This window comes from Euleptes europaea, chromosome 3 (assembly GCF_029931775.1).
Source record: "Euleptes europaea isolate rEulEur1 chromosome 3, rEulEur1.hap1, whole genome shotgun sequence".
In the NCBI taxonomy this organism is placed as follows: domain Eukaryota; kingdom Metazoa; phylum Chordata; class Lepidosauria; order Squamata; family Sphaerodactylidae; genus Euleptes; species Euleptes europaea.
Window position 1 is genome coordinate 25,996,004 of NC_079314.1, and position 16,178 is coordinate 26,012,181.

General features: G+C 46.0%; 1 protein-coding gene across 1 annotated transcript in view; it reads right to left on the bottom strand.

Moving 5' to 3' along the window:
• The window catches only part of GRHL3 (grainyhead like transcription factor 3), a 61,867-nt gene that overhangs the window by 37,305 nt on the left and 8,384 nt on the right, over positions 1-16,178 (bottom strand). The gene's annotated exons all lie outside the window — the stretch shown is intronic.

Here is a 16,178-nt window from a genome sequence, read left to right on the forward strand (position 1 = left end):
TGTGGAAAACAACAGCATTCTCCTCTCCTTTATGTTATCCTCACAATAACAACCTTGTAAGGTAGGTTAGGCTGAGAGTGTGCCACCAACCCAAGTTCATCCAGCAACCTTTCACGGCACAGTGGGGGTTCAAAACCTCGTACTCCCAGATCCTAGCTCGATACTCTAACCACTACACCATGCTGATCTCACCTGGCTATTCTCATTTTGCATCCAGCCCCCAAGAAAAAAAAGAATCCTAAGCCTGCAGATCCTGTCTCAGAGCTTTAGAGGGCCCCTCAACTCAGAGGATCCGGCCTTTCTCTCCCCGTCTTTCATTTATATGGATCCGGATGGTGATATAGATGGTTCTTCATGACATTCTTGTGGCGCAGCTATAAAATCTCAACCACCAAAAGCGCCTCAGAAATATTATGAAATGCAAAGGGGAACAAAGGCTTGAGAATGGCGGAAAACAACAAATCCGGGCTTGTTTCCTTTCTTTCGCCTCTTGTTTGCTGAAAGTTCGTCCGATTATTTGGTTCTGGGGATTTACATCACACCCCGCCAAAAAGGCGTGGGACAAACCCATGGCAACGGAAAAACCAGAAGATATCAAGTGTCCCAAACAATAGTGTCGCTCCACTCCTATAAAATCTATTCGTACTATTTAAACCTAGACTCCAATAAGTGATGAGAAACAACCACTAGGGTAAACTGGAAACAGTCGCAGAATCATTAAACAATGCTCTTCTGCAGATGCTACAAGAGAGAACCAGGATGGTATCGTGGTTAGAGTGCTGGACTAGGATCTGGGAGACCCAGGTTCAAATCCTAATCCTACTCTGCCATGGAGGATCTGGGAGACCCAGGTTCAAATCCTAATCCTACTCTGCCATGAAAGCTTGCTGGGTGACCTTGGGCCATTCACACACTCTCAGGGCACAACTACATGAATACCTTGAACACCTGAAGCTGCTTTATACTGCATCAGGCCCTCAGTCTATCTCAATCAGTCTTGCCTGCTCTGCCTCTCAGTAGCTCTTCAGCTCCGGTCGAGGTCTTTCACATCGCCTCCTACCTGATTCTTTTACCTTGACCTGCAAGGGATCAAACCTGGGACTTTATGCATGCAAGGCAGATGTTCTACCGCTGATACACGGTCGCACCCCTCCTCTCAAAAGAAGTATGGATATAATATTTGTTTACTTCACACCCCACCTTTCTCCACAATGGGAACCCAAAGTGTCTTAAATCATTCTCTTCACAACAACCCTGTGAGGTAGGTTAGGCTGAGAGTGTGTGAGAGCCAGCGTGGTGTAGTGGTTAGGAGCAGCGGACTCTGATCTGGAGAACTGGGTTTGATTCCCCACTCCTCCACACGAGTGGCGGACTCTAATCTGGTGGACCGGGTTGGTTTCCCCACTCCTACACATGAAGCAAGCCTGAGTGACCTTGGGCTAGTCACAGTTCTCTCTGAACTCTCTCAGCCTCACCTACCTCACAAGGTGTCTGTTGTGGGGAGAGGAAGGGAAGAAGATTGTAAGCCAGTTTGATTCTCCTTAAAAGGTAGAGAAAGTCGGCATATAAAAGTCAACTCTTCTTCTTTTAGTCCAAGGTCACCTAATGATCCCTGGTTTTTTCAGGATTACCAGCCATTCACAGCAAACAATCAAGCTTTTGCTTCTGTGACAACTTCTCCTGCCTTGGGTCAAACAAACGGAGCCTCTCTCCCTTCCATCTGGAGAACCAGCATATGGCATAGTGGATGAGTTCTGAAATCCAGGTTCAAATCCCTGCTCAGCCATAAAGCTCCCTGGGTGACCTCGGGCCAGTCACTATCAGTCAGCCTAGACTACCCTACAGGGTTGCTGGGAGGCTAAAGAGAAGGAAGAAACTCCTGAGGATTTTTTAAAAAAATCTTCAATGAGGATGGTGGGGGAAGCAAACAAGAATCAGCAGAGCAAAAAGAGAGCTGTATTGCCAAAGGGGACAGAGCCAAGTGCATCTTTGCCAAACCCCACCCTTGCACAGAGGCGCCGTGGCCGCGGGGGCAAGACTTTTCCCTCGGAACGCTGTCGGCTCCAGCATCCCAGAACAAAACAGGAACTATGGTTTGCTATTGACAGTCACAAACCGTGGACAGACCTTTTAACAAGGCTAGCCGGCTGGGAAGATTCCCCCCTCCAGAATAATCTTTTTATAAGAACATGCAGAACCGCCAGACTTGGGCAGATCTGCCTGTACAAACAGATGTCGTTGTTTTTTGTTTGTTTTTTAAAGTATAAAGCAAATTGAAGGTAGTTTCCCCTGCCTCCAAGAAATTTACCCCATTTCTCCCACCCCTTTCTATGATTCCGCCTCCTAGAGACAGATGAAACGTTAACAGCAGTGGTGTTCCTCATGAGAAGCAGTTGTGTGAAGGCTTCTGGCCCCATCTGCGTTCATCATCATCCACCATCTAATATTTCTGAACCTGTACCATCTTGGATTACCAACTGACCCCGGCTGTCAACTAGTGGGAGAAAGTGGGGGGCAGGGTCTTACCTTTTCCGCATCGGTGCGGGAGGGGCTGTGGCTCAGTGGTAGAGCCTCTGCTTTGCATGCTTTGCATGCAGAAGGTCCCAGGTTCAATCCCTGGCATCTCCAGTTAAAGAGACTAGGCAAGTAGGTGATGTGAAAGACCCCTGCCTAAGACCCTGGAGAGCCGCTGCCAGTCTGAGTAGGCAATACTGACTTTGATGGACCAAGGGTCTGTTTCAGTATAAGGCAGCTTCATGTGTTCATGTGTACTATTCACCCAAAACTCTATGGTTTAACCACAGAGTTTTGGGTATATGCTAGAGCATCGCCTGACACAATGACATTATTCCTGGGTTGCACCAGAAATGACATCATGGCATTGGAGCAATGTCTCCCCCCTCCCAATTTCCCCTGGCATTTCCCCTCTCCATTTCCCAGCTGACCAGAAGCGGGCAGCAGGGGTGGAGGGTGGGAGGGAGACCTGGTCTCCCTAACCATGGCTCGGGGTAGAGCAACTGACTGACTGACAGAAGGTCCTAGGTTCAAATCCCTGGCAGCTCCAGTTAAAAGGATCTGGTAATAGGTGTTATGAAAGACCCCCATGTAAGACCCTGGAAAGCTGCTGCCAGTCAGAGCAGACAATATTGTCCTTAATTGCTCAACGGCCTGACTTAGGAGAAGGCAGCTTCACGGCAAGCTGCTTTTACAACATGGCCCAAATCTTACCAAAAAAAAAAAAAAGTTCATTTATAGTTAAAAATTGAAAGCAAAACTTGTCTTTGTGCTTTTCCAGAGAGGACTATTTTTTTTTACAGCCATCGCACCCGCCCGAATCACCAAACACCTATTTTCTTTCTCCAGATGTGGCCACCACCAGCAAGAAGGAAAAATTCAACCCCCAAATCCAACCCAAATCTCCAAGGGCAAAAAATTCCACACACTGATTTACGTCTTTTATGTCCTCGCTCAGACAACAACCCCCCTCCGCCTTCCCCCACCTCTCCCCTGCTGGGATGATGCTCTAAAGCTCGTTGGTTTCACCCACTGCCTAAAAACTCTTTAACAGGTGTGTGTTTTTTTCTTTGGTGAGTTTCGTTGTCTTTAAATTTTCTCACGCAGCCCTTCCTCCCCTTTAGTGCCGCCCCGGCTGTCTCCAAGGAGCACACATTAGAATGACTCAGGTTTCACCACCATCGACTTTGTTCAGTCCTGTTCAGACAAGAACCTTCACCCAGAGTGAATCCCAAATATTCACATGAAAAGGAGTGGGGAGGGGGGAGAGAGAGAGAGAGAGAGAAGAGCCAGAACTGATGCTGTTTAACCCAAGGGTGAGCACAATTTAATCTTGCGTCCTCATTTGGATATTACTTGAATCCACATCACGTTGGGTTGTTGTTGTTTTTTCCCAAATTTACAAAGCAAGGTTGTATGTAAAGCATCTGTATTCAGTAAGCCTGAACATGTAATTCTTCTTAATAAGTGCATTCAGTTCCGAGGCAGATCGACCTTGTAACTTCCCGGGAACGTTCCCGGAAGGGTGCTCCCAAGGAGGGCTACTGAGCCCAAGCGGTATCTCAAATGGCAGCAGCTCCACAGGGTCAATCTTTATTGTCACAGTCCAAGACCAGCGAACATACAAATTACAGTCAGTAGTTGTAAAAAGAAAAAAGAAGAAAACTGTATAAAATCTAAAACCCTGATTGAATAAATAGGCTAAAGGTAAAGGTAGTCCCCGGTGCAAGCACCGGGTCATTCCTGACCCATGGGGTGACGTCACATCCTGACGTTTACTAGGCAGACTGTGTTTACTGGGTGGTTTCCCATTGCCTTCCCCAGTTGTCTACACTTTAACCCCAGCAAGCTGGGTACTCATTTTGCCGACCCCAGAAGGATGGAAGGTTGGGTCAATCTTGAGGCAGCTACCTGAAACCAACTTCTGTCAAAATCGAACTCAGGTCGTGAGCAGAGCTTTGACTGCAGTACTGCAGCTTACCACTCTGCGCCATGGGGCTCCTTAAGTAGGCTAGCTATATAACTATCATAAGTAAGCTATGTGAACCTCAGCTACGACATACATTAGTACTGTGAATGTAGGACCATTAATCTACCTCCTTACTCGGGAGCTAAGTAGCAGAATTTTGCCATTGCATGGGATACAGCAGCCTCCTTATCCTCAAGCAATAGTTTGACCAGAGCTAACTTTGCACCTCCCAACTCCGCAGGATCAGTTTGGTTCAGACCCAGGCTGCAGTAACCATAACAACGGACCCTTGTCATCACCGTAGGGTCTGCTTGGCTCAGACCCCCATCGTCATCAACACCCCCCAGGTTTCAGCCAAGCAGACCCAGCCAGGGAGGCACAGGGGTTAGTGTCAGACTAGGATACGTGAGACCCAGGTTCGAATGCCCATTCTGCCATGGAAGCTGGCTGGGCGACCTTGGGCCAGTCGCTCTCTCCCGGACTAACCTACCTGTGAGGATAAAATGGAAAACATAAGAAACATAAGAAAGGCCACGCTGGATCAGACCAAGGCCCATCAAGGTCAGCAGTCTGTTCACAGAGTGGCCAACTAGGTGCCTTTAGGAAGCCCACAAACAAGATGACTGCAGCAGCATTGTCCTGCCTGTGTTCCAAAGCACCTAATATAACAGGCATGCTCCTCTGCTCCTGGAGAGAATAGGTATACATCATGACTAGAATCCATTTTGACTAGTAGCCATGGATAGCCCTCTCCTCCGTGAACATGTCCCCTCCCCTCTTAAAGCCTTCCAAGTTGGAGGAGAGGAGAAGAATGTAATCTGCTTTGCATCCCCATCAGGGAGAAAGTCAGAGCATAAATTAAGCAAATAAATTTAAAAAAAAGGCTCTGCCAACAGTTCCGGTGCCACTTGGCTCAGCTTGCTGCAGAAGCGCTTTACAGTGCAATTCGAAGCAGAGTTCCACCCTTTCGAGTCCATTAAAGCCAATGGGCTTAGAAGGGTGGAACTTTGTGTAGGATTGTACTAAAAGGTAAAGGTAGTCCCCTGTGCAAGCACCTGGTCACTACTGACCCATGGGGTGATGTCACATCCCAACGTTTACTCGGCAGACTATGTTTACAGGGTGGTTTGCCATTGCCTTCCCCAGTCATCTTCCCTTTACCCCCAGCAAGATGGGTCCTCATTTGACCGACCTCGGAAGGATGGAAGGCTGAGTCAACCTTGAGCCGGCTACTTGAAACCGACTTCCGTCAGGATCGAACCCAGGTTGTGAGCAGAGCTTTTGACTGCAGAACTGCAGCTTACCACTCTGCGCCACAGGGCTCATGTAGGATTGTACTAGCAACATCCTAATCCACCCACCTCTCCTGCGGTGCCTTCCTACGTCAAACCCAGTCCCACCTAAGCCAGCGCTCTTGGGAAGAATCTCAGCAACCAGCAGGCATCAGGCCCACTGGAAATATCTTTTACCTGTGCTATTCAACCTTATCTGGACTTATTCCTTGTAACTAGAATTTATATACTATCGAGAATCACTCAAACACAGAGAGGAGTTAAGAAAATTATTTGCCTAATCACTGTATGATAAGGCAGAGCTGCCTAGCTCCACATTCTTTAATCACACTTGTCAAAATCTGAAGATACATGCCAGATAAGATTTGAACACATATGAACACATGAAGCTACCTTGGAGCGGTGGACTCTGATCTGGTGAACTGGATTTGTTTCCCCACTCCTACACATGAAGCCAGCTGGGTAACCTTGGGCTAGTCACAGCTCTCTCAGCCCAACCTACCTCACAGGGTGTCTGTTGTGGGAAAGGAAGGTGATTGTAAGTTGGTTTGATTCTTCCTTAAGTGGCAGAGAAAGCCGGCATATAAAAACCAACTCTTCTTCTTCTTCTTCTTATACTGAATCAGACCCTCGGTCCATCAAAGTCAGTATTGTCTACTCAGACCGGCAGCGGCTCTCCAGGGTCTCAGGCAGAGAGGTCTTTTACATCACCTACCTGCCTAGTCCCTTTAACTGGAGATGCCAGGGATTGAACCTGGGATCTTCTGCATGCCAAGCAGATGATCTACCACTGAGCTACAACCCCTCCCCCATTTTCAAGGTTCCAACTGCAACCTAGAAATGTCCACATCTGCTGAAAAGTGTAAACACCCAATAAAACAAGGTCGTGCATTCCAATATTTAAGATACTTTTTTTCTAGGTTCCAAAAATATGCTAAAAGCAAACAAACCCTATTCCCCATCTAAAGAGATATCTCCTCATTCAGCACCAATTGCCAACTTGTATTAGTGGTTGTAAAGAGAGATTTAAGTTAATTCAGCTTTCTGACCTTTTAATTTACCGACTAAGAAGCTTTCGAGGAGCATGCTGTAGATTGCAAGCAACCTAGTTTAGCTTTGGCGATGATGTCGATCAGTGGAGAAGCTAAACTAACTGCAACCTGATTTATGAAGCCTTAGCAAAGACACAACGTACCCTGCTCTGAGGCTTTACCCCAAACAAACTTGGCAGCTATCGCTCCTATGGCCAAACCCACACCCCTCACTCCTTACAGGTGAGTAGCATACTGCACTTCTGTAGGGCTGGCACACATGAACCCATGAAGCTGCCTTGTACTGAATCAGACTATGAGTCTGTCAAGGTCAGTATTGTCTACTCAGACTGGCAGCAGCTCTCCAGGGTCTCAGGCAGGGGCCTTTCACATCACCTACTTGCCTAGTCCCTTTAACTGGAGATGCCAGGGATTGAACCTGGGACCTCCTGCATGCCAAGCCGATGCTCTGCCACTGAGCCACTGACCCCCTCCCCTCTGGGTTGGGGCTAGCACCAATTTCACAGAACAAATTAAAAGGAACTTTTCCGGTTTCTGCATTCTGCATCAGACCACCTTCCCTAAGTGATTTCAGAGACTAAGTGGGCAGAGACTGGGAACACGGCCTTTATAGTGGCAGATCCCCAATCTATGGCAGAATCCTGAGGCTCCTTGGAGAATACCTTTTTAAAAATTCCCCCAAGGCTTCTCATTGCTTGATTTGCAACTCTTCCATTTTATCCGACTGTTACCCAGTCCTGGGATTAGTTTTATGAACTCCCTCAGCTGCGCTAAATCTGTTTCCTTATGAATCTGTAGTTCTTGATTTTTATCATATGCTGCCTTAGAGACTTTTCATAAAGGTGGCCTATAAATTCTTAAATAAATAATCTCTGGAGGTTTACGGGTTGTTGTTTTTTTTTTTTTAATCTACTCAAGAGGCCTAAGGTGAATTGGAAAATGTGACTAACAGCAAGGCTCTGAATTGTGAGAACAAATCTGTTTCAGGTGCCGTAAAATGATGGAATTGCAAAGGCACTCAGTTTCTCCGCCCCCAGATATTAGCATCTTTCTTCTCTAGTGGAGAAAAGACCCCTGCAGAATGCCCCCAGATCCTTCTTTCACCCATCCTGCAGACTTGGTCATGCTGATCTTGAGCAATATGTACAGTGTGTGTGTGTGTGTGCTCAGTCTCTTTGGCAAAACAAACTTTCTTTTTTACAAGCTGTCCTCTTTTGTATAGCTGTCAGACTAAAAGGGGCGATGGAAGATTGGGTGGGAGGGAAATCTGCTGTTGTAACATATGCCTTAGTCAAGGTGACCTTTGTTGAAGCAATGCCCTTAAAAAAAAAAAAAGCCCTTCCATTTCTATTCAGTGTGGCACATGAAAACAGTACACATGGATGAACAGTAGATTTGTCTGGAGCATACCTTCTTGCAAGAGCCCATACACAACTGGGCATTATAGGAGCAATCAAGAACTCTTCCATTCTGCCAGGCCCCCAATTCCACATACAGTTTGCATGCAGGCTTGCTCTAGGCTTGGCAACTCAAGCTTAGAAAAATCCTGGAGATTCAGGGATGGTGACTGGGGAAGGCATGCGATACCGCAGAATCTGCCCTCCGATGCCGCCATTTCCTCCAGGGGAACAGATCTCTGTAGTCGGGAGATCTGTTACAATTCTGAGAGAATTCCAGGGCCCAGCTGGAGACTGGTGAACTATGGGGCTCTCCTCCTCCTGGTTCATTTCTGTACATACATGAGGCATGTGCACAGTACCAGAGAAATTCACCAAAATGTGGCCAGATCTACGTTCTCAGAAATGCATTTGGCTTGTAGGCCAATACATAGACCAGACTTATCCCATCCACTGGACACTGTAAACTTTTTTTTTTTTTTTTAAAATAGATTGTTGTTCTGTATGGTCGCTAGCGTTGCCAGGTCCCTCTTCGTCACTGGCGGGAGGTTTTGGGGGCGGAGTGTGAGGGTGGGGTTTGGGGAAAGGAGGGACTTCAATGCCATAGAATCCAATTGCCAAAGCGGCCATTTTCTCCAGGTGAACTGATCTCTATAGGCTGGAGATCAGTTATCATAGCAGGAGATCTCCAGCTAGTACCTTGAGGTTGGTAACCCTAATGGTCACTCTTGCTCTTGTTTGGTTCCTCAGAAAACTTGGTTTAAGAGCCCTCTCACTGGCCAGAAGGGGGAGAAGTGGCCTCATTGTTGGGGATGAGTAGAGAAGGGAGGGCTCTCCAGTGCTGTCCCCTAGAGAGTTGGTGGCTGGACCACTAGTTGTTTATGGCCTGGACAGGCCATGCAACTTCCCAACTAGTTGGACCCTACATCCAGAGAAAAACAAAACAGAAGCACAGGCATTTGCCCAGGGACCCCTTTTTGGCCCAGCCATTGCCCACCATTCCTGGCCCCAACCTCAAGACCACCAGCACAGCAGATCCATTTCTAACACGTTGTTTTTGCTTTTCAGTGGGATTCACAACCACTTCCTAGCCATCTTCAATATTCTGCAAAGGATATGGCATGGGAATCTGCAGATCCATTCCAGCACAGCAGTTAAATTGTGGAACTCCCTGCCTCAGGATGTGGGGATGGCTGCCAACTTGGAATGCTTTAATTGCGGAGTGGACATATTCATGGAAGACAGGGCTATTCATGGCTACTAGTCAAAATGGATAGTAGTCATGATGCAGACCTATTCTCTCCAGGATTAGAGGAGCATGCCTGTTGTATTAGGTGCTTTGGCACACAGGCAGGACAATGCTGCTCCAATCGTCTTGTTTTGCGGGCTTCCCAGAGGCACCTGGTTGGCCACTGTGTGAACAGACTGCTGGACTTGACGGACCTTGGCCTGATCCAGCAAGGCCTTTCTTATCTTCTTATGCTTCCCTTCCCAATGCAAGAGGCGTTCTGTTGACACAAGGGTCCAGGTGAAAGCTTTTTGCCCTGGGCAAGGTGCTACTGTTTCTGGTATGATCTAAACCACAGTACGGGGTGGGGGGGAAAGACGACAAAATAGTCAAATTGGAAGATAACCTGGGTTTTCCCTCTTCCCTACACCAGTTTCTGCACAAACACATATGTATATACAGTCTCTTCTTCCTCAAACTCTTTTAATCTTCTTTTTGCCCTCCTTACCTTCAGCTCCAGTAATAACGTAACATTATCCCTGATCAAAGCTGAAAACAGAGACACTCTCATTTGCCTAACTGTACATATAATCCGTGTCTGTTTACCCAAACGTAAAAATCACACACAGCCTAACTTCTTACCTCAGGCAAAAAAAAACACAACCAAAATAAAATTAATAGCCTCTCCACAGAGCACACAGAAACACTCTCTTCTATTAAGGGCTATGTCCTGCTGCACAGTCTACCTTCTAGATTTGAAGCTGCAGCTGTTTTAAAAGCGCCAGAAAATTTGGTGCAACGCAAAGGACCCTAGTTTTAATCAGGCAACTATTTGAGACGGTATAAATGACCCAGCCATGGAGAAAACGGAGGTGCCGAGCACCACCCTACTTTGTGCTCTCCTTATAAATATCAAGCAAACCAAAGCAGAAGGTCCCTGGCCTCTAAAAGTGCTAGCTGGAGATCTCCCGCTATTACAACTGATCTCCAGCCGATAGCGATCAGTTTCCCTGGAGAAAATTGGCTGCTTTGGCAACTGGACTCTATGGCACTGAAGTCCCTCCCCTCTCCAAACCCCGCCCTCCTCAGGCTCCGCCCCAAAAACCTCCCGCCGGTGACAAAGAGGGACCTGGCAACCCTAGATATACCTTTAAGAACAAGAGAGTAGCAGAACATTCTTTTCTTCAAATTAAATTCTGGCTGGTGAAAGGAAAGAGGGGAGAAATTTGGCAGAAGCATCTTCTCCTAGCAGAGTTCTGCATCCGTGGGAAAAGCTGTTCCACTCTATACAAACTTATTAAGTCACAGGAGTTCTGTGCAGATACGGTTGCCAGGTCCCTCTTTGCCATCGGAGGGAGATTTTAGGGGTGGAGCCTGAGGAGGGTGGGGTTTGGGGAGGGACTTCAGTGCCATAGAGTCCAATTGCCAAAGGGGCCATTTTCTCCAGGTGAACTGATCTCTGTCGGCTGGAAATCAGTGGTAATAGCAGGAGATCTCCAGCTAATACCTGGAGGTTGAAGAGAAATACAGCACCCGGCTCAAATAACACTGTTTATATATGTGTGTAGATATAAAGGGGGTAAAAACCCAACCAAAAAAATTTCTCAGTATAACTCTCAGTGTAACTTTCAACAGAAACTTTCATACACGTACCAAAAAATTACCACATCATGCTGACCCTAGCTGTATTTCTCTTCAATACCTGGAGGTTGGCAACCCTATATGCAGACAATCTATTTTATTATAATATAAATTTTTATTTTTTTATAATAAAAAAGAAAAAAAAGAAAAACAAAACAAATTATAATAAACATAAATCCAAATACAAAAAAGAAAACATAAAAAATACAAAAATACAAAAAGAGCACTTATACAACCATCAGAGTTACTTTATATTATATAATTTGTAAAATATACAGTGCCCTAATATGCAGACAATCCTGACTATGTCAGATCAAGTTGGCCCCTCCCAGCATGAAGTCCCCATGCAATACAGATTCAGTTCAAATTGAAATACCTGGAGGTTGGCAACCCTATATGCAGACAATCCTTTTTTTTATAATATAAATTTTTATTATTTTTATAATAAAAAAGAAAACAAAAACAAAAACAAAACAAATTATAATAAACATAAATCCAAATACAAAAAAAGAAAACATAAAAAATACAAAAATACAAAAAGAGCACTTATACAACCATCAGAGTTACATTATATTATATAATTTGTAAAATATACAGTGCCCTAATATGCAGACAATCCCGACTATGTCAGATCAAGTTGGCCCCTCCCAGCATGAAGTCTCCATGCAATACAGATTCAGGTCAAATTGAAATTTTCAGCCCGCATACAAGTATAACAAGGCTACCCATACCAATCCTCTCTCTTTTGAAACAGGCTGAGCAATAGGACAAAAAAGGCAAGATCTCTCTGGGTGGACAGGGTTTTTAAGCAAAGGCGGGGACTACCACTTCCTGTCGTACGACTGTGATGTCACGCTACTTCCTGCTCAAGGAATGAGTGCTATGCTGCCACCTAGGGGTTCAGGTGGGTCACGGCCCCGGAAATATCGAAGACCCCCCTGTCTTAGAATCCCCATGACCCCCCACCAGCAGCAGGTCTGAAATTTGCAAAGCAAACTCGGCACTCAAGGAACAATTTGTTTCCTCCTTCAGAATATAAACAGAGTTCTGCAGGTTTAAAATAAGGTTCACCTAATCCAGCATTCTTTGCAAGAATCTTAGCGGCCAAAAAGTGCCAGCTGATTCTCCGGGAAGAGCAGACCGCTGTGGAACCATCTTCCCAACACAGCCACCGATTTAGAGAACACAAATGCCCAGTTTAATTGGCAAGGAAAGTATGATTTTTTAAGTACAAGTTCAGTGCATCCAACCTGTCCAGTTAATGAGAAGCAGGTACTTAGGGTTAGCAGGTCTCTCTCTGCCACCGGCGGGAGGTTTTTGGGGCGGAGCCTGAGGAGGGCGGGGTTTGGGGAGGGGAGGGACTTCAATGCCATAGAGTCCAATTGTCGAAGCGGCCATTTTTTTCCAGGTGAACTGATCTCTATCGGCTGGACATCAGTTGTAATAGCAGGAGATCTTCAGCTACTACCTGGAGGTTTGGCAATTCAAAATAAAAGCACCAGCAAAATTATACCCAATAAGGAAACTATAATGCAATGCAATTGCTGTTAGAAAAATATATTCAGAGTGAATTCTTACTGACACAACCTAAGTTGAGTAGATAAACACAATAATTTTAACAAGACCCAATATAAGGACTCAAAGGCGTTACAGAATGAGTAAATGCTAGGCACTATAGCTCAGTTCTTTAAAGTCCATACATATAAAGTGCAAATGCAACAGTTTAGGCAGCAGAAACTGGACGTTGTGCAATGGAAATCCGGTATAGTTCCATTTCATGCAATACTTTTTCAAGCTTTATCAGTCCTTTTGTGCATTCAAATCATGAAGGAGTGTACCTTCCTTGTATGCATGGACGGCGAATTTTGAATTGCCAAAACTCCTGAGTAGCACTTGTAGCCGTCTTTGACTACTACCTGGAGGTTGGCAACCCTACAGGTACTGTATCTATTTTTTTTAAATGTACACTTGCAGGCCTTGCCTTCAAAAATCTCCCCCACCCCCAAAACACATTTTTTAAAAGAAAATTTAAAAAACACACAAAAAAAGGCAGTTGGCTGGAATTAGATTCCTTGCTGCCAGGGTGACAAGCATTTGTGGGGTTTAATAAAAGGCTTTAACCTTTTCATCCCCCCCCCCAAAAAAGTATAACACGACATTTTAATAGCACGTCTTGTTGCATGACAAAATTTTGCTCCTGGCAATCATGGTTTCGACCACAAAACCACAGCAGGGAGCAGCTCTTGTTTAACTCTTTCAGGGTTGCCCGCTGCTGCCGTCGTGATGCACATCTGGTTCATCAACAAGGCTTGACATGTTACAGTTTGGTCTTTGGGGGCAGGTCACATGTAAGGAGTCCGATCTCCACCTTGCTTCCCTACCAGAATATGGTCGAAGAAAGTCCAGGTCTCTTGCCACATTCTTCTTTGCAGAGCAGGATTAATGCACAAGTAAAATAAGGTACAGAATAGGGCCTCAGATTACCAAGGGGCTTCTAAATACAAAAAAAAAAAACATTTTAACATGACTAAATTGCTGTTTTTGGTAATGTTTGTGGGGCCTCTGGAACTTGAAATTTGGGGCCTCTGCTAGGGCGGCCGACCTCCAGGTGGTGGCTGGCGATCTCCCGCTATTACAACTGATCTCCTGGCGACAAAGATCAGTTCCCCTGGATAAAATGGCCGCTTTGGCAATTGGACTCTACGTAGGGTTGCCAACTGCCAGGTAGTAGCAGGAGATCTCCTGCTAATTCAACTGATCTCCAGCCGATAGAGATCAGATCACCTGGAGAAAAATGGCCGCTTTGGCAATTGAACTCTATGGCATTGAAGCCCATCCCCTCCCCAAACCCCGCCCTCTTCAGTCTCCACCCCCAAAATCTCCCTCTGGTTGCGAAGAGGGACCTGGCAACCCTAACTCTACGGCATTCAAGTCCCCCCCATCTCCAAACCCCCACTTCCAAAATCTCCAGGTATTATCCAACCCGGAGCTGGCAACCCTAGCCTCCACATCTCAGTCCAGCCCTCTGGCCCCTGGACTTTTGCCATCACCTAGCCTCTTAGAGCCATTTCATGATACGGGCATGATGAAGGGAGCTGACTCTCAAAGGCTTATACCCCCAAAATTTTGTTAGTCTCTAAGTTGCTACTTATGGTTGCCAGGTCCCTCTTCGCCACTGGTAGGAGTTTTTTTGGGTGGAGCCTAAGGAGGGTGGGGTTTGGGGAGGGGAGGGACTTCAATGCCATAGAGTCCAATTGCCAAAGTCGCCATTTTCTCCAGGTGATCTGATCTCTGTTGGCTAGAGATGAGTTTTAATACCAAGAGATCTCCAGCTATTACCTGGAGGTTAGCAGCCCTACCGCTACTGGACCCAAATCTAGCATTTGATGACATAGGCAGGGATGCCATTTGCCCACTTTTAGTGGGAGGCCTCTAAGTGGTTTGGACCTCCCACCAGCACTTGCCCTTCTGACTGGCAGAATAAAAAGCCCAGGCATGATGACATCTGCCCAAAAACCTGGATTGTGATATAGATATGTCAGGACAAAGGTCTGCTAGTCCCCAGAAACTCCCTGGTAAGTATCATGGAGTTTTTGGGGGACAGCCAGAGCATCGCCTGGCAAGCTTACATAACATAAAGGTTTTTGTGCAGATGTGATGTCAAAGGACGTCATTTATGGCCACTGCTAGGGTTGTCAACCTCCAGGTACTAGCTGGAGATCTCCTGCTATTATAACTGATCTCCAGCCGACAGAGATCAGTTCGCCTGGAGAAAATGGCCGCTTTGACAATTGGACTCTCTGGCATTGAAGTTCCTCCCCAAACCCCACAATCCTCAGGCTCCGCCCCCCAAAATTTCCTGCCGGTAGCGAAGAGGGACCTGGCAACCCTAGCCACTGCCTGCCCAGAAAGCTTGCAGGAATGCCGGATGGTGGTCTAGCATCCCTAGTCTCAGGGCTACACAGATTTACTTCTGAAAGTGTACTGTAACAAAAAGCCAGATTTTGTCCCAGTAACTTAGCAAACATGTACATATGAATGATTTTTCAGAAATTCCTATGCACTTAATCAGTGGACAGTGAATATATGCCAATGGGAAAATATAGATGGTCCGGTTATCCTTACCGGTGAAAGAGGGGAAGAATAGACTGTACAAGTCATCTTGGGGGTCATGTTTTTAAATATTCCCCTCCTGGAAAAAACCTCACTGGAGGTATTAAATTAGAGCAACAAAAAAAAAAGTATGGCTTAGAAGCTTGAAATTTAAATTTTAAAATTTCCAAGCACTTTTTTCCATATATATGCATGGCAGGGGGAAGTATTCTTTAAAAAAAGGCACGTTCCTCACCTACACCCTCTCTGTCTAGTAGATTTTATCCCTCGTTTCCTTCAAGAAGGTCAGAGCAGCGTACCTGGTTTTCCCTTCCCTGTTTTTTCCTCACAACTCTGTGAGGTAGGCTAGGCTGAGAACGTGTGATTGCCCCAAGATTACCTGCCAACAAGCTTCCATGGCAGAATGGGGATTTGAACCTGGGACTCCGAGATCGTAGTCTGGTACTCTAACCACTAAACCACACTGGCTTCTCACGGCATGGAAGTAAACAACACCACTATGCTAATTAACATACTATTAAGCCTTTATTAAAGGGACAGATCATTGTTCTTCAGGCCTGTTGATAACCTTGCTCAAGAGATAAACAGCACACATGCGAGAACCACCCTTTCATGTGGATAATAAATGACCTGCAAAACACAGGACAGGCTTAATCCCACCTGTTCTTTCCACCTGCCATTTCTCAATGTCCACTTATGGCATCCTCAATAAGGAAAGTGTCAGAGCCTGGAGCCTCCTGCAGGCCAATATAGATAGGCATCTTCAAGATATTAAGCTCACAATCAATAAATCGGACCGCCAGCTATTTCATCCTGCTCTACGGGTCACTCTTGGTTTGATACAAAACCAGAGATGGATTTATTTATGATGGTCACCGCCCCAGGCCTGCTTGCGGACCCAGTCTAGGCTTCTGATCAAATCACTGATGATTCTACAAAGGCACAACCTAGGGTTGCCAACCTCCAGGTACT